The sequence below is a fragment of the Neovison vison genome, chromosome 10 (assembly GCF_020171115.1).
Source record: "Neovison vison isolate M4711 chromosome 10, ASM_NN_V1, whole genome shotgun sequence".
NCBI lineage: Eukaryota > Metazoa > Chordata > Mammalia > Carnivora > Mustelidae > Neogale > Neogale vison.
Genome location: NC_058100.1, coordinates 68,214,605 through 68,234,731, shown reverse-complemented (window position 1 = coordinate 68,234,731; position 20,127 = coordinate 68,214,605). Strand labels below are relative to the sequence as shown.

At 35.4% G+C, this 20,127-nt stretch overlaps 1 long non-coding RNA gene across 2 annotated transcripts in view; it reads left to right on the top strand.

The window, feature by feature from the left end:
* The window catches only part of LOC122918755, a 67,335-nt gene that overhangs the window by 30,406 nt on the left and 16,802 nt on the right, over nt 1–20,127 (top strand). For both annotated transcript variants that reach the window (XR_006386678.1, XR_006386679.1), the window contains exons 2-3: nt 5,954–6,102; nt 16,222–16,309. This is a non-coding gene — a long non-coding RNA (uncharacterized LOC122918755). The remainder of the gene's footprint in view (nt 1–5,953; nt 6,103–16,221; nt 16,310–20,127) is intronic.

Sequence of the window (20,127 nt, the reverse complement as noted above, 5' to 3'; positions counted from 1 at the left end):
CTTCCTGTTATTAATTATGGGAAACAGGTTTTCTTGAAATATATTAGAGACTCTTTTAACTCTTGTCCAGACACTTCAAGGCAAGATATTGATGATTCCTTTAATGTCTGTACAAAGCCGGAAACTGAGTTAAAATACATTGTTGTCTCACACAGCTTACAAGTTCTTATCTCTCACAGGAAAAAAAAAAAAAAAAAAGGCAGAAATAATTAAAAAAAAAAATCACAACAGCTTCTATTCCTATTACTAGACACCGAAATAATAGAGTTGGATATGTTCTTCATCGGCCACAGCAATTGACTAACATCACAATGTGAATTCTGAACTCAAAAATGTTTCAAAGATCAACTCATATAGTAAAGTGCTAGAAGACAATGAGATATATTCTAATGTAAGTGTATCCACAAAGAGACAAAAATACCAACCTTATTATTGGTGCATTACAAAGCTTTTTATATAGAAACATATGGTCAGTGCATCCAGCTCTCTGTCTTTGAAATAGGAGGAAATATACTTGCATGCATTAAAATCATAAAGGAGCCAAAACATCTGGAAGTTTTAGAAGAAAAGCAAAATAGTTATGGGAGGAAAGTCCAGATTAAAAAATGCAGATGTTTAATTGGGCTGTCAGTTATGTTATGAGGAAATAAGGGCAGAAATAACCAGAAGCCACTGGTGGAAAATTAAAATAGTTTCGTGAACCATTGCCAAGCTAAAAGCAATGAAATCGGTAACATAATATGGACAGGGGCATTCTCAACTGAGATCTGAAAATGTTACCATGTGCAATTTTATAAATTAGCCATTTCCAAAAAATCTTTTTCATTAAAGCACAATAAAAAGTTTTCAGCCTCTCCTCTCTCTCTTCGGTCATTAACATCGGGCAGTTATTCGGAGTTTGGCTTTCATCAATGACAAGCTCTCCCCACCACCTTCCTCACCCGGTTTCTAAGACCCTCTAATACTGCTGAGTGGCCAGAAATTACAGATGCAAGGAAAGCTGACAAATGCCTGCCAGGCCCCTCCCCCATTGCCTCGATAGTCAAAGCCCCCGCCAGAACATGCCTGAGAGCGCACACCGAGAGACAAAGGCACAAAGATTCCATTTTCTCAGGGAAAATAGATTTCATGTGTAAAACACTAGTGAGAAAAAATTGAAAGCTGACACATATGTGCAATTTTAGAGAGGCAGGACTGAATATTTCAAGAAGATTGAAATTGCATTTGATTGCATCAAAGCCTAACAAATGTTGTTTAACCTAAAAGTCTTTTCAGTCTGTAAAAAGACATTCAGTGGCAAGATATTTTATTTATTTTTTTTTTTAAGCACATGGTTAAAAAGAAAAAAGAATCTTGAGCTCAGTGGAGAGATGTTGATTACATACTACTGTTGCATAAAGAATTAACACTGGCTCACATCACAGGGTCTACAAAATAAAGGGGGAAAGTTAAAAAAAAAAGCCCAACCCTATTGAATCAAAGGGTTCAGAAAGATAATATTAAATCCTTATGAGTATGTTTCCTATAAAAAGAATCCCCTCCCCGCAGCCCCAGGGCATCGTTACTGGAGAGGCAGTGAGTGGTTTATTAGAGATTCAAACCTTGGCATCTCAGCCTTGCCAAGCATGCAAGTTTTAGCTTGTGAGCTCAGGGCCCTTGGCTTGCACAGTCCCTTCTGGCATCTAACAGTGAGGGCCGTCTGGTTGGTCTCCACACGCCAGGCAGTGTGTGGGTGCAAAGGCTCAGACTAGAGACAAAGGAAGATCATCATTTGCTATGGAAGGTCATGCTTCATGCTTTTCTTCCTACCTAAATTCTTATATGCCAGCAAAACATTTAGGGATGATAGGAGAAATATGCGAAAAAAGAAGACATAACAAAATGAATCAGGGAATTAATCTATAACATATCTTCAAGTGATATAAATAAATATACAGAAAGAGGGCGAAAGAAAGAAGGAGAGAGAGAGAGAAAGAGGGAGAGAGAAGGGAGAGAAAGTTAGAAATTTTGACTTAAAGTGATCTTTCCATTGAAGGGAAGGAAGAAGCTTTTCCCCCCCTGCCTTCTTAGATTTTTAACTTTGGTGGGTAGTTTTTTTGTTTTTTGTTTTTTGTTTAATTTTTAATTTTAAGTATTTATTTGACAGAGACAGACACAGAGAGAGAAGGAACACAAGCAGGGGGAGTGGGAGAGGGAGAGGCAGGCTTCCTGCTGAGCAAGGAGCCTGATCCAGGGCCCTGGATCATGACCTGAGCTGAGGGCAGATGCTGTACAACGGAACCACCCAGGAACCCCGTTTGGTGGGTGTTTGTGTTTCTTGAACTTCATATTCCATGCAAAGCTAATTCAGTTGTATATGAAAAGAAACCGTGAGGTCACTTTTATTTATTTTAAAAAAATTATTTAAGTATAATTAACATACAATACCCTATTAGTTTCAGGTGTATACCATAGTGGTTTGATATTTTTATGCATTATGAAATGATCCCCACAATAAGTTTAGTTACCGTCTGTCCCCACAGAAGATCATTACAATATTACTGACTATGTTCTTTATGCTGTACATCACATCCCCATGACTTATTTATTTTGTAACTGTAAATTTGTATCTCTTAATCCCAGTCACCTATTTTGGGAACCTCCTAAACCCTCCTTACTCTGCTAACCAACAGCTTATTTCCTGTATTAATGAGTCTATTTCTGTTTTACTTTGTTTGGTTTTTTTTTTTTTTTTTTAGATTACACATGTAAGTGAAATCATACAGTATTTGTCTTTTTCTGTCTGACTTATTTCACCTAGCATAATATCCTGAAGGTCCATCCATGTTGTCTCAAGTGCAAGATTTCATTCATTTTCATGGCCAAGTAATATTTCTTTGTCTCTCTATTGCCCATCTTTATCTGTTCATCTGTGGATGGGCACAGACTGCTTCCATATCTTGACTATTGTAAATAATGCTGCGATGAACAAAGGGATACATCTCTTCAAATTGGTGCTTTTATTTCCTTCAATACTTACCCAGGAAGGATCATATATAATTCTGTTTTCCATTTTTTGAGGAATCTCCATTGGCTCCACCAATTGACATTCTCACCGGTGTGGATTTCCTTTACTCCACTCCTCGTCAATACTTGCTATCTTTTTCTTCTTCATGATAGCCATACGGACAGGTGTGAGATGATATCTCATTGTGGTTTTGATTTGCATTTCCCTGATAATTAGTGATGGTGAGCACTTTGAGCATTTTTTTTTCCATGTTTTTTCATTTTGTGCATCTGTATGTCTTCTTTGGAAAAATGTCTATTCAGGTCCTCTGGCCCTTTTAAAATCAGGTTGTAGAGGTTTGTTGTTGTTTTTTTTTAATATTAAGTTGTACACATTCTTTATAATTTTGATATTAACCTTTTATCAGATGTATGTTTTTCTCCCATTCGATAGGTTGCCTTTTTTTTATGTTTTCCTTAGATTTGCAAAAAAACATTTTAGTTTGATGTAATCTCATCTGTTTATTTTAGCTTTTGTTACCCTTTCCTGAGGAGACTACCCCCTCTCAAATATTTCTGTGACCAAAGAGCTCACTGACTATGTTTTCTTCTTTCTCAAATTGAGCCTGCTTACATTCTCTCCGAATCCTTTTAATAGGATGCTGTTCTTAATAGATGTGTTCAATATTTGCAGAATATTTGGAACAGGCTTAATATATGTTGAAATGTGTTGGACCATTAACAGGTTAAACTGTAATTAATAGTAGCTGTCAGGGGTTAGAGTCCAAGAAAATGCACTGGGGAATATTTTAATTTAAAAAAATTACAATAAAATTTTTAAAAATTGAGAACACATTCTGTATTGTGCCACTCCCTTTCAAGTTCCTGCAGTTCTTAAATTCCTTTAGTCAATAGGAATATCAGAGAGAGAAAGAAAAGAAACTAACAAAGTACTTCATAACCTTATAAGAGATGACTGAGAGGAAAAACGAGAATCTTAGGTAAATCCTATGACCACTCAAATGTTTTACACAAACTCTATTTCCACAACAATATTCATGTCAGGAAACATTCTAGCTGTCCCTCCCAATCTAATCAAAATATTATACAGCATCTTGAACAAGATAGTCATACCATTAATTAATAAAACTACTATTTCAATTAGATTATTAAAAATAACCTAAATGGGGCGCCTGGGTGGCTCATTGGGTTAAAGGCCTCTGCCTTCGGCTCAGGTCATGGTTTCAGGGTCCTGGGATCAAGCCCCGCAATGGGCTCTCTGCTCAACAGGGAGCTTGCTTCCCTTCCTCTTTCTCTACCTGCCTCTCTGCCTACTTGTGATCGCTGTATGTCAAGTGAATAAATAAAATCTTAAAAAAATAATAATAACCTAAATGTTCAAAGCCTTCATCTATTTGCTATCAAAAGGGAGTGTTCCACATATCTGAGAGTTGGGAGCACAATTACACGTATTACACGTAAGCCACAATTACACGTAAGCCACTGTAAGCTTAGTGAGTCTCAGAGCCTGTTTCCCTTAATATAATATGAGGAATGTTGTCAATCATAGGAAATTTGAGGGGAGGGGATTAATCCACAAAGGCAGTGTTGGCTTCCAAAATGCTAACATACTTGTGTGCACAGTGGGAAGAGAGTGTAAAACTTCTGGTGTTTTAAAAGTTTAAAGTTTAGTATGAAGATCAACCCCGTGTCATTAATGGAGAAAGGAAGTCTCTGGTGAATTCAGTAAAATAAATCAAGCAATAGCTACGTACTCACCACACCACGGACCGGTTCATTGATGTACTTGTACACATTTTAGAATGTTTCTGTAACTTTGAATCTGATGCTCTGCGATCTCAAATTTCTTCAAGTATATGTGACATATTTACATTAACTTTCTCCCCCGTTAGTCATGTGTCTGCTAAGCCAGTGTGCACAGAGTAGCAGAGTGAGCCCAAGTGAATCGGGGTCATGTCCCAAAGTCCACCCAGAAAATCAATTCCCTTAAGCCCCGCCCCTCACTGCCAAGTCTACTGCCTTGGCCTCGGAGGACTTGAACAGCAGTGGAGAATGTGTGAGGTTTTCCGTACACTTCCTAGTGTGACAGCCAACAGGGTCGTTCATGCCTCTTCAGTCATACTTCCTCGGCAGCCCCTAGGGCATCACCTCAGGTGCTGAAGCACAGAGAAGAAATTTATGAAAAGAAAGCTTATTGTTATATGGACGATATTGAGGAAAATACTGATAATCTTTTAAAAATATATGTATCCTCGAAGAGAGAACATGTATGTCTGACCTAAGAAGATCAACAAACTTACACAGTCTAAAAAGTGTTTCTTACAGTAATTTTTTAACCAAATACCAAGATTCCCTAATTTAAGGGTAAAAAGGAAAATAATACTGTGCTTGTCTGCATTTAACCTAATTGAAAGGGAGAAAACCACATCGATTAGTCACATTCAGTATTTTCTTTTTCGAAAATTCAACTGCTGTCATAGACTAGGATAATGATACAGAGATAGCGTTGTGTTATTTAGATAAATGAGTCTCTATAGAGAAATTAAGATGATGAAAAACAAAGCAAATATATTTAATATGTCTGGTAATAAAATCTATTTATCTATCAACTGTAGTAATGGTAGGTAGTATTTTAAAACCTTTTTAAACACGGGAAATACGTCCAAAGGAAAATGAATCCTTATAACTAACATTGCAAAGGTAGCCAAAGCTATCTGTTTTATCTTTTCTGTTACTTGACAAGACATTTTATGGTGGGGAAACCCAGACAATGTTTTCTAGGGCCAAATTTGTAACCCTAGAAAAGGAAAAAATTAGGACATGAGATGTGGCAGATCTCTACAGATTGTTGGATTGGAAAACATCCCTGTAAGAAGACAAAAATCAGTTGTAGCTAATTTGCTTAGCATGGCCTCAGTTTCATTTAATATCTTTTTGTTTCTTATAGGGATCTTGACAAAATCTGCAACGAATCCATAAAGGAAACTGAAAGCAGTTTGATCTTCATCTTCAGTGACAGTCCCACAAAAGTTGAAGAAATATGTTATGTCTCCAAAGAAGAGTACAGTTGTGCCCTAAAATTCAAACATGATTAAGGTATGACATTTCTTTTAATTCAGTTGCAATGCTTTGTTCTTTCCATTACAGATGATTTTTTCTTTTTTTCCCTCAGTCTCTCTCTTCCTTTTCTTCCTCTCATTAGCAGATTGTCTTTTATAATTGATGTTGTTTACTGTGCTTTCATCAAATATATGCCACATCACTTAGGCGAGCCATCCGACAGGGCACCTAAATACACATTAGAAGGTACTGGGAGCCATGAGTCGCTTTGACCGCCTCATCAGGGAAGTTATAATAAGCATCTTGATGTCACTGAGTGCAATGCCGTATTCAAATAATAGCCTTCATCTTTACCCTCTTTAAATATAAAAGTAAACCTTGAAGTCTTTGAAGGACCTAACCAAACAACACACAAATGAAAATAGACCAGTGAGCCTTTGGGGGAAAAAATCCTTATGTAAAATCTGTAAAGAATCTTAGCAGTTTTTCAAGAAAGACCTCTAGGTAAATGATGGCTGTGAAGGAGACACATGTTCATCTCAATTTTATGAGGAGTGTTATTGTGGGCCCTCTATACCAGTTTTGCTCCCAGCAGAATTTTTCTTTTCTCATCAGGTTTCAGGGCTATCTACTGTTCTCCATGTGTAAAGCGTATTTAGTGGTCCCACAAAGCTGCACTAATTTAAAAAAAACAACACACACACACACACACACACACACACACACACACCACCACCACCACCACCAATAACAACAATAAAAAAACAACCAAAAAACTTTGTCAAGTGGTCAGACAGACTGGAACTAGAGGATTATAGGTAAGAGGGATAAAATGAAGGGTTGGAAGCTATAATTTCTATTTCTGTGGTGGTAACCGCATCAGCTGTTGGAGTCAGGCAGTTTAAAGAATATGGCTACTTAAGCATAGAGTCTGGGAAGAAGACACTTCAAAATATAACAGTAAGTCAGGGCTCTAGTCGTAAAGATACACTCACTGAAGGGCATCCCTCGCTGGGTCCATTTCCTGATTGTCCCAGCGTCCCTCTTTCTCACACAGATGTCTTCCACTTCCGTTTGATTCCATCCTTGTCTTTGACAAAGCCATCTATTACTTTATATATATATGTATATCTCTGTGGGGCGCCTGGGTGGCTTAGTGGGTTAAAGCCTCTGCCTTTGGCTCAGGTCATGATCTCAGGGTCCTGGGATCGAGCCCCACATCATCGGATCCTCTGCTCAGCGGGGAGCCTTTTTCCCTTCTCTGTCTCTCTGCCTGCCTCTCTGCCTACTTGTAATCTCTGTCTGTCAAATACATAAATAAAACCTTTTAAAAAAATAAATAAAAATAAAAGGAGACACTGCATCTCAAAGGGCTTCTCATTTGGCCGAGAATAGTTCTTTCTTGAACAAGATCTGTCGATTTTCAGAAATAACCCCTCCCTGGAAATGGTTTTAAAGAACGTGTATGTACATATGGGTGTCAGGCAGTCAAATTTATAGATGGAGTAATTTGAAGAATGAATTATAGTGACAGGATTGCTTATAAAATGATGAGAAATATAGATGTCTGTCTAGCCTACATAATATTCACTACAATCTTAGGAATTTCATTCCATAATTTGGCCTTATATTTTTATTGGAATTAACAGAATCAGAGGGTTGGTAGAAAGCACAGAAATTTTATAATACAGCTCTCGTACTGAAATGAAGAAAATGAAGCCCAGAAAATAGTCTGATCCAAGTCGTTCTGCTTGTCTATAAATGCTGTTGGTTTAATTTTAGTTTTGCATATATTTAGGCAAAGAAAATATTTTCCCAGAAACTAGTTACAAATGTTTGAGAAGAGATATAATCATTAAAATATGTATGTAGTAAAATATAACTATTATTCAATAGTGGATAATATATATTGAAGTTGCCCGGGGGTTTTATTCATCTAGGAAAACTTACTTTCATTGTTAACATATCGTCTGATCTCTATATATGTATAATATGTAAAACAGCTCAAATTATCTATATAAATGCACTTTATTTTTGTATACAAGTACAACCCACTTTTGACTTTTTTGTGTTATGATTATATATACTCACAGTTCTGTAGTTTTAATCAGAACAAAAAGGATTGCCCAGAAGAAAAGAAGGTAAGTTATTTCATAAGTTGGGTTGGAAATTCAGAAATTCTTTTTACATTACCAACATTGTGTTCTTTAAAAAAATAAGACAAACTCTTATTTTTTCATTTATGAGTATTTCCATAAGAACTGACAGAAATGGGGCTGGGGAGGAAATCCACAGTAGGTACACAGCTAGACCCTATTATTAGAGGCAATTGGGTGGCATCATATAGGAGATATAGTTTGCTCTTGAAGATGGAATAGGTTTAACGTTAAAAAAACAAACAAACAAAACAAAAACAAGATATTATACATACCAAAAAATATGTTTATAAAACAAAGCTTTTATATTTTTAATTATAACCCCTAAGCTGGCTTTCTAGTTTTTCTAGGATAGGAAGGCATTAAAAAAATAATAATAAAAAAGAAAGAAAGAAAGAAGAAGAAAAAGAAAGAAATATTTACTCAGATTAGTGTTGGGAACATCACATAGAAATATTTGTGGTGATGTTACTGGAAATGAGTATTTTTGTAAAGTAAACAAGTAGAATGGCTGAGCCTTAAAAAGCTTGCCACATTGCCTTAAGGTTAAAAATGCAAGTCAAGATGTATCTAAGAAATTGTAATTTGTTTAACTTTTTAGTTCTAAGCATTTTCTGATGCAAATATTTAAAAGATGGCTATGTCTTCAGTTAAAAATGAACATCTTGATGAAGTAGTAATACTTAGGTTGTTTTCGCTTTCCATAATTAAATGCTACTTGCTACTTATTCAGGGCATACGTTTCAGTCCCAAATCATTGGGACTAAGTAACATTAACATTGGGACTAAGTAATATAATATTGTTTTTTTTTTTTTAATTAAACAACAATTTTGTGGCAGTTTTCAGGTTTGATTTCAATTTGTGTTTTAGGGACTTCAAATTTAGTTAAATAACATCAAGATGTTAATTGTCTTTATGATCATTATAATTTAAATAACAATATGTAAAATACAGAACATGATAATACAATGAATGCAGACTTACGGAAAAATTGCATTCCTTCATCCAAAATGTGGGGGAAATCAGGGCAAATGAGGATGAACATGATTATTTTTCCTGGTACTTTTATAGACTGATCTATGAAAGTTGGGTTTGATATACCTTGTCTTAATGGTATACAAAGCAACCCATGGCTGACATCAGAGTTTGTAGGTGTGTGGTATGTATATTCTTAATAAAGTTATCTATGATACAATATTGCAGAGATAATTAGGCTTCACATAGAACTACCTCTTCTAGAATCTTTTCAGGGACAAGGAAATGCAGCTATGTATCACCTGCCCCTTCTACAGATAGTGCCAAAGGATCTAACTCAATGAAAATTCAAATCAAAATGCACAAAAATACAGGATTGCCAACCTGCTGTTTGTATTGCCAGATAAATTATATATGCACAACAATATTTGCCCATTGTTAATTTTTATGTTGCACAATTATACTGAATTTTGAGTGGCATCTCTAACAAAAGAAGCCTAGAAACACCCTTTGGTAACAAAAGAAAAAGTCATCACGTATGCTTGAGAAAACATTTTCAGAGTTATTGTGGGGATTGCTGAAAGACACATTGAAAGATGTTTATGGCTCAAGAATATATTTCACTTAAAAACTGGGCTGTGCTTTTGTATTTTATCAACTTCATAATCATAAAGGAAACTTAGAAGGAGAAGAAATGTAAGTGAAAATCTTGTTAGGAACAGTAATTATACAGTTAGCAAAGTGACTGCTTATTTTTTCAAGATGAAGTTTCATTTTAAGGAAATAACATTTTTGGGAAAAGAAATTGATTAACAAAACTGAGCATTCACGCAAGGCAGTGTGCTACATAACTCAAAACGCCAGTGCAAAAACGTCAGCTGGTAGAAGGGGATTCAATGCTGGTCTATAATAATTAGGCATATTTTGTCCACTGAGAAGAAGAGCTCTCTTCAAATCTTGAGCGCTAGTGTGGATATGGACATTTTGAATATGAGAAAAGGGAATTTGATTCATATTCTATAGTTATATGGCCATGATGGAAGGCTTTGATTTCTCCAGTGGGTATCATGGAAATCACAATAACTATGACCAACTTGTGTTGACTAAATAGGACTTAATTTTTCTCTGGGCCAGGGTTCCTCAACAGAGGCACTATTGATATTTTGGACGAGATAATTCTTTGGCATAAGAGGTTGTATATTGTAGTATTGTGCTTTGTAACACTTAGTCACCACATGTCAGTAGCATTCCTCTCTCACCACACTGATAATATCAGACATTGCCTTTGGTTGAGAGCCACATGTCTAGACATTTTTCATTTCTTCTCTTATCTCAATGGAAAATGAGTTATGTTGATTTTTTGCATTATCTTTAATAGACATTTTCTATAAAGTACTTTTATGTACTAAGTGAAGAAATGGTTTATAATGTTAATGTCTCTGCAGGTTACAAAAAATAGGAATCTCAATGGTATATTCGTTACTTGAAACATTAAATATTGGATTAAAAATACACAGATTATAAGGGATACTGAATGTGAACTCACACTTTGTGCCTTATCTGAAAACTTGCACTGTAAACCAAGTAAATTAATGCATGTTTGCCTGTGATTGGACATGAAAAATTTCTTCTTGTGTATTATAGTTAAATATAGCAATACATTTTCAGAGGTAACTTTCTGCAGCAGAGAACAAATTAAGACCCTACCAGATACTTTTTCATGGAGTCCTGATTATAACAGGACAGTGGCCCTCATTGCGCTTTCCATAAATGTTGGCTTTCTCCACCTACTAAAGCACAATTTCCCTGGAACGGCTCACCAAATACTGAAAACAATAGCAAAACATCTGCAGAGAACTTGGGAAATCATCATCAAAATGGGCTGATAGCCATGTATTTAAAATGTGGATTATCAACTATTTTTTTAACTAACAACAATGAGATGGTAGAGAATTATTAACTCGATATGTTTTGGGGACTTGAGGGGTTTTTCGGTGGAAATCTACTGATAGGAAAGGAAAAAAAAAAAGCTACGTAGAAGTCTCAGAAGCAAGCCATCAAACGAGAAATATGCAGGAAAAAAGGAACCCCAAGTTTTTAGAGCGTAGGGGAAAAAATGTGTTGATAGTATTGATCCACTGGTCTTCTAAAAACCGTGAAAGTCACTAAGCCAATACGTCTTAGCTTGATTTAGCTTTAACCCCCCCCCCCAAAAAAGCTATATGAATGATTTCGATGTATTAAATGATGTTTTATTTAGCTTTTGTATACAATTATAAGTGTATGTGGCTTCCCCAGTGAGTACCTGGAAAACTGAGCCGATTTGCCTTTCTTTCTTTCTTTTTTTTTAAAAGATTTTATTTATTTATTTGAAAGACAGAGATCACAAGTAGGCAGAGAGGCAGGCAGAGAGAGAGGAGGAAGCAGGCTCCCTGCTGAGCAGAGAGCCCTATGGATGTGGAGCTTGACCCCAGGACCCTGGGATCATGACCTGAGCCAAAGGCAGAGGCTTTAACCCACTGAGCCACCCAAGCGCCCCTGCCTTTCCTTCTTGATGGCATTCATGTACTTTCTCCAAGCTTTTTAAGATTGCCTACTTAAAAACCCTCTACTAATGATATGGAGGCATTAAAATTTAAATACAACTAATATTTATTTTTTATTATATTTTTCAGACTTGAGATTTATAAAAAGTCTCTGGATCCATGAAAGATAAAATAACAGGTTTGCCTTTTACAGACCTTGAGTCCTACACTAAGAATAGATACAGGCTGAATTCCTTTCTAGCATGAATTCGATTATCACTGAACATATAGCCATGAATCTATAATGCCAAGAGTTAGACATAACACTTGGAAGGCTTATAGCTCCAACTTGTAGTAATGAAATTGTAAGATAGAGTTATGCTTATAGCTTTTTCTTTCTTTAAAAGAACTCAGTAACGGTACTTTTTTTTTTTTTTTATCTGCAGTGAAATCTTTCCCTCATAACACATAAACAGAAAAGTGGATATGAGGACTTATCATTGTTACTGAATTTTAAAAGTAATAAAGCATTTTTATAGAAGATACGTAGGAAATTGAAAATATAATTTCCTTTGCTAATGCATTATATCATTATTTCTTGCAACTTAATTACTAAAGGATGATTTTAATAATCACACATTTCCTAAGGCAAAATTTCCCAAGCTTTTGCAAATCAGAATTACTCGGAAGACGTGTTAAAATATAGATTGCTGGGTTTCAGGCCCAGCAATAGGCAGGGCCTGAGAACTGCATTTCTTGCAAGTGCTCAGGTAATCCAGGCCCAAAAAGGCCCATGGCTTTAGACACATACTTATTTCTGATCTAGCTTCTTACTGTGCTTAGTAACTTTCTCTTTATTGAAAATGGGATGGCCCGCTTAAATGTAAATATGTTAAAGGAGTTGTATATATTTCAGTTTACTCAACAGTAGTAGACCAAATCAGATTTGTCACTGAGAGGAATGACTTATAACAGTGGATGTTTTTAATAAAAGATTCTCCACACAGCATTGAAAGACAGGAAACCCTAAAAGGAAAAAGAAAACTGATAAAACTACACTCAAACAGGGCTTTAAATTAGCTAAAAACTATTTTTTAAAATCCTGCCTGCTTACAAAGTAAAAGTACACTTTCTCACACTTAGCAAATGCTTAGTTATCAATATTTTGTTCATATTTTTCCTTAGTCATCCTTTTTCCACTTGCCAGGAAAGAATTAATCATTCTCACCATTCAGTGTCCCCCCCACCCACAGTATACAATTGTTGTTGCCCTTACATATTATACAGCTTAAAAATGTACAGCACGACCCTACTAATTCAGTACTTTTATTTAAACTTTGTTGTTGGTGTAGAGAAATGCAACTGATTTCTGTGCATTGATCTTATATCCTGACACTTTACTGAATTCCTGTATAAGTTCTAGCAGTTTGGCAAGGTCCCATTAAATTTAAGATGTCATTACACTACAGGACATTAACTATACTGAATAAATTACTCAGGATTCTAAACAATCTTTTCAAAGGCCCGTTACCTACAGTTGTACAGGCTGTGCACTGCACAACTTCTGGAGGCACCATTGATCTAGATGATGATGTGAATGGTACTCTCTGGAATTGTGTGATCAGGTGTTCTTAGTCAGAAACAATAGGCCATGTTTAATAAGACAGACATAAAGTTCTTGTTTTAACTCCAAATTCTTGGAGAATTGTAGAAGAATTGCACATGTGATTGTGTCTGATTTAGTTGACTGCTGTTAGCTCAATATGGGTCAATAATAATCTACACCTTCCCACAAAAACCGTGAAAAGCTTAGTGTTTCAGTGAATTGGGTTTCTGGTGTGAGGGAAATGAGAAGTCTCTTAGCTTCGTAGCTGGTAGAATGAATCCAGAGCTGACCACTTCTCAGATACTATTTTCAATCCTACCTTGTTTGGAGGTAAACCAAGGTACCAACTGCGAATGTTCATTTACAAACAGCACTAAACAGATGTTCCACACTCAGCATAATAACTGAGAACCTTAGAAAAGCAAGAAATTGTTGTTTTTTCAGTTATCCTCTTTGACTTCTGAACACATACATACCGGTTTTGCCAGTGAGGTATGCCAAAATAGCACCTTGATTCTGGCTTTGGAATAAAAGTTTATAGACTTTTTGATAACTTCTAGCCTTTGACAACACAGCAGGGGAAGCTGAGAAGGGAGTTATTTTTAGCTGAATACTGGAAAATCATCATCCAGTTTCCTCTGCTCAGTCACTAATAACCACAGACAGCCTTAAAAAGAGTTGTTGATTAATCTGTGTCCAAACATTTTATTTTTTTCTTAATGCTGGCATTCAGAAACACTTACAGTTAAACCTTGCCGTCTGCTTCTTCTTAGAAGACCAACTTCTGCTGATAATACCTATTAACACTATCAATGCTTTATAAAACTAGCAATATAAGGCTTTGAGAGTGTCCACTTTTTGTTTTCCACCCATTTTAACAATCCTAGCCCATCCTCTTCTGCAGAAGCAAATGTACAAATGTGGAGACACTTCTGCATGAAGACCGAGTTCATAATGTGCACATCCAAAGCATTGACATTGATGCCGTATCCATGGTTTTCAAAGGGGAGGGTAATCTGTGATAACAAAATTGTATCCCTTCCTTCCTGCAATTACCTCACTATCCTCACAGCCTTGACATCTGGAAACCCACAGCTACAGTAGCAGCTGTGATTCCTGTTGTACAACAGGAAGTTGACTACACATTCCAAAGCGCCCTCATTGTTTTGATATTTTTCTGGCTGCTTAAGAAGCTTGGATATTGGAGCACACTATTGTGTCCCAATCGCAGTTTGGAACCGTACACCAAAGTGTATCTTGTCACAGTCTGAACCACTTATACATATGGAAGCTTGTCTTTTTCTTCATGACAGATGACTGTTCATTGTGATCATGGTCCGAAGTTAACCATGTTTGACATTGCATACTGTATTAGAGAATTAACTGATTTTGCTCATAATTGCACTCTTTTCCAGTTTATTTGATGGTTTCACCTCTGCCATAATTTTCTCAAGTAATCAGCATGGAAGAAGGCTTCTCCAAAGACATGCTTCTATCTAAATACTTGGAAGAGAATTGATTATTTGAAGTTACAAATTGATTCTCATAGTATTGTGGGAAGCACTATGCCTTGCATTTGCTCACAGAGGGTCTCATTTAACAGAAATTTTCAGATCCTTATCAGTCTGCTAGAAATCAAGAGATTTCCAAAAGGAGTGCAGAATTATTAGTATTGGGCAAACACAATTGTATTTTATTTTCACTAAGTGTCTGAAACTGTTTTGTGTTTTTGAGCCAGTAAAATTATAACGTTGTTTATTCAGAATTCCTTTATTCCTTAGAAAGAATCAAAAGAAATAAGTATTGTGTTGTTTTACTGTTAATTTATCTTTAAAGTGGCTACAAATAATAGCTATCTTCATTATAAGAGCATTTGTGCTTTTTTTACTCATCAAATTAAGAATGAAATGGATTTTAGTAACACTCTACAGTTGCCTTATTAATCAAAATTATTACCAATGATCTCCTTGAAGCTGAACTGGTTTGCTGTGGAACAGGCTGAGGATTGCTGTTCAAATTCAGAGCATAACTCTGCAAAAACATACTGACATACGATTTTTATTTAATTTACAAATTTTACTAAGGTTTTCCTCTTTCCTATATTTCCCCCCAAACGTAAGAGTATCCCCCATTGTATATTTTTATGTGCCTTAATCTCCAATTTAATTTAATTTTTCTTTTTGCTCAATTACTTCTTCTGGAATTTTATACTCGTAAGTGATGAAATCTCAATCTCTCTCTCTTTCATAATTAAATAGTTGATTTAAAATAATTTTTCATGTCCTCTATTCTAATGAGTATAATCTCTGGTATTGCCTTCTGGTTAGAAATATTTTTACACTGGGTTTATAATAAATTTCCTGTAATACTGATTGCGTGTATGCTTAAGCATTTTGTCAGTTTTATCCAAATATTCCTCTGATAAGCAGAAGTTATTGTGTCTTCTCTTAGTATTTTAATACTCCAGTGTATACTGAGTGTTTAAATAACCATAAAAGCAGTATTTGTTTGCATAGTTATTGGCTTGTTTACCATCAGTGCTCCAGAAAATCTTGCTAGGCAATCTGCCTGGGGCTGATACTTATATAACCATTAGCAATTACGGATTCCAGAAAGTTGTTGGCATGATTTTTTTTTTTTTAAATCTCAAAATCAGATACAAAATATACAGTGTATTTCTCGGGTAGTTTTTTGTTGCTATTCATGCTCTGGCCTTTACTTGTTATCTTAACTGTAATTCACTTTTCCTCAAAGTGCACTGAGTAATAGGAAATTCTATATCAAACTTGGGTTCTTCCTAGACATTCATAGACAGATGCATTATTTTCAAAATTAGCAAAGCAGAATTATTTTTATATGATGGTGCTTTTACACATCAATTATGTTTTGCAGGGGTTTGGGTAATATGCCAGTGATGTGCTTTTCATTGTCGAGGAATCCATCTACTACACAAAAGAGGAACGGGTACACCATCCAGCAGGTGGGGACTTCTGTCATCTACCATATGTATTGAGCTCTGGGGGAGATAAAGAAGAATGCACAGGACAGTGCTCTCAGGGAGGTTACACTCTAGAGTCTATACTAATAATGTGCCACCAATGGGCAACAACAAAAGCTAGGCAAAGACTTGTTAACAGTAACCCCTCCATTCGTCCCCACACTGGGACAGGAAACAAAAGAAGCCTCCGTGGCTCCTGAATACAAACCACTCTCTGAAATAGTTAGAAGAACAGCATTAATGAAGAGTTTAGGTACAAGCTTTGGTTGTGATTTTGTTTGCTTATGGATGGGTGTTTTGTAGAAAAGCCTGATGCATTTAAATTGTCCTTTGAGCATGACCTGCACCAGAAATAGTGCTGAATAAGCTTTTTTTCTTTTTCTCTCTTTTTTTAAATGACTTAATTTTCAAAACTGTCAGAAAGTTGACTTTTAGAATTTTGGTATGTCATTATAGAACCCAACTATCAAGGAAGAAAAAATAAATACTATTTGTGCATATGACATTTCACTTTTAAACTATTTCCAACCTGACTTTAGTAGTTTATTATCAAAATTTTAGTAGATAGTAGGATTTGACAGAATAAAAATATGATTTTTGGCCGTTAAGTATACTACTTCAATCATCCCCAAAATTTCACCTTGAAAAGAAACTGGAAATAGTTCTTATGTGTGAGAACAGAGAAAAGAAACAAATGATATTTATATAATATTAGATTCAATCTTGGCAAAAATATTCTTAATTTGGGATCTGTTTTTTTAAAATTACCTCTCATTTTTTAAAATCAAAAGAATCAAAATGTGAATACTTAAGACCTAAGGTTTAATGGATTCTGGAAACTATCACTGGCATCCTGCAGTCTAAAAACAATATTTGTTTTTTACCTGAATTTATAATGAGCTATCAAGACTATGTGCAAATCACAATGAGTAATTCTTACTGTCGGATTTTCCAAAGAACAAGACATAATGAATCTATTATGAACATCTCCCAGATTAAGATGTTCCCCTTAAAATTTAACATATATACGTAGAATTTAAAGCTAAAAAATTGTTAACTATCACAGGTTTTCAATAATTAAGAGACTTGCTCAGGAGAGAATTCACTGTGAATTCACTGATTTTGCAAATGATTTTATTACATAAATTTTATTACAAATTACTAGCTCGTGAGGTTTCTCACAGAGGTCAGACATATGTTTATGTTCTGCTAAGTCTTAAAGGCAAAATATGTCCTTATTCTTTAAGAAACATGTACAAAAGAAGAGAAGAAAACAACAGTGTTCTTAATTCCTAAGATACAAATGCCAGTAAACACAACAAGACATTTGGAATTAGAGTCTAGTCACTTTAAACCCAGATGTGTGTATTTTGAGCACATTTTTTTTTGAGCACTACATAGTCATAAAGTAACCTAAAATAACAATGAAAGAAAACTAAGCTCTGCTGATAAAATACACTTTACTTTTTATGTGGCGTTAACAAAATGACTTAGATGGAAAATGAAATCTGTCTTAGCTTAAGACAGAAGCACAAAGACATTTCCCTTCTGGACAACAGACTTTGGCATTGAAAGATCAAAGGAACAATTTTATCTGCATTGTGACTACAGACCAAAAAATTTTACAGTATTCCTGTCTCCATGCTAGAGCTTATGTGTCTTTAATGGCATTTAAATTATAGCCCTTCTGCAGTCAAGTAGTCAAAACACCACGTCATCTGATGAGACACCATATTATAATCTGTCAGTATGTCTCATTTAAAAATTCTCCTATACTGTACTTGCCCTCATTTTTCTCTTTTGCTGGAAAAATGGAGCAAATTGTTTTTTAAACTGGGTTTATGAGTTGACCTAATCAAGCTAGACAAAAGACATACTTTGGTTTTTACTATTTTAACTTAATTAATTTAAACCAATTTGTAGATTTTTTCCCCTTTTTATTGTGATAACCCCTGTCCACATTTTTTTCTTGCTTGTTTGTTTTTAGGGTTTTAATCTTTCTTAGATATGAAATGATACATGGTTTATTATAGACAAATATTAAGTGAAAATCAAGAATGTGTGTCAATTAAAGAATAATAGCTAAAACATTTTGTTCTTAAAGCAAAGTATTTTATGTTAAGCTAATATATAATAAAGGGATTATTATATATAAATGGAGGGAGCTATTCCCTGCATTTTTGTGTATCACACAAATATAGATGGTGTTTCAAATGTCAATGGAGAAACAAGTTTTTTTTTTTTTTTAATTTTATATATTTATTTGACAGAGAGAGATCACAGTAGACAGAGAGGCAGGCAGAGAGAGAGAGAGAGAGGGGAAGCAGGCTCCCCGCTGAGCAGAGAGCCCGATGCGGGACTCGATCCCAGGACCCTGAGATCATGACCGGAGCCGAAGGCAGCAGCTTAACCCACTGAGCCACCCAAGCGCCCAAAAAACAAGTTTTGAATGTGTTCCTTTAACGTAATGTTTATTGTAGTGATTTACCAATCAAAACTTTCTGAAAATGAGTATTTCACTTAGAATGGCCTTGCAGATGGGAAAATAAGATGTTACATTTTTTACAGAAACAGTTTTTTTCTCAAAAATATAAAAATTTGGGGATGCCTAGGTGGCTCAGTCAATTAAGCAGCTGCCTTCAGCTCAGGTCATGATCCCAGGGTTCTGGGATCGAGCCCCACACTGAGCCCCTGCTCAGCAGAGAGCCTGCTTCTCCCTCTCCCTCTGCCTGCCTCTCTGCCAGCTTGTGTGTGTGCTCTTTCCCTCTGTCAAATAAATAAATAAAATCTTTAAAATATATCCATGCATATATATTTTTTAAGAACTTTATTTAAAAAATCAGCAAGAATATGTAATCAATTATCTTATACCTTAACACTATCCAGTATTACCTATATTGATAAATGGTTATAACAGGTATTTTAAAAAGCAAAATTTATTTTGTCTAAAAGCGTATTAGATTAGTAACTAACGGATAACTTTGTTTCCATGTTTCAAAAATATATCATGAGAATTTCATGAACTTTCAACTAGACTTACCTAAGTTTTTAAAATAATATTTTTAGGGGCGCCTGGGTGACTCAGTGGGTTAAAGCTTCTGCCTTAGGCTCAGGTCATAATCCCAGGGTCCTGGGATCGAGCCCTGCATCAGCCTGCTTCCTTTTCTCTCTCTCTGCCTGCCTCTCTGACTACTTATAATCTCTGTCTGTCAAATAAATAAATAAAATCTTAAATTTAAAATAAAATAAAATAATATTTTTAAATCAAATTAAGTTTGAGATCAAGATGCTTGTTGCAATAAGTGACTTTAATGTCACCATGGGAGGCTTTTTTTTTTTTTTTTAAGATTTTATTTGCCAGAGAGAGAGAGTACACACAAGCAGGCAGCGAGAGAAGCAGGCTCCCTGCCGAGCAAGGAGCCCGATGCAGGACTCAATCCCAGGATGCCAGGATCATGACCTGAGCCGAAGGCATTGACTTAAACAACTGAGCCACCCAGGCATCCCTTTTTTTAATGAAAGTGACACTACCTTAGATAACATTTATATTAGATTATGTCCATCTGTTTTGGAAAAAGCCAACTATTACAAGTAAATTGATTCTTGATTTTCAAACAATTTTAAACAAATTTTATTCCTAATAATTTTGTGTAGAAAATCACAGTAGAGTATGCTGTGCACTACATATTGTGTAGGAATGATGGGAATCACCAGAGAAGTTAGATCTTTTTCCCAATCTAGATGTGCCAGGAATTGTTCAACATATTTTACTTATCTGAGGAACTGCAGAAGATATTTAC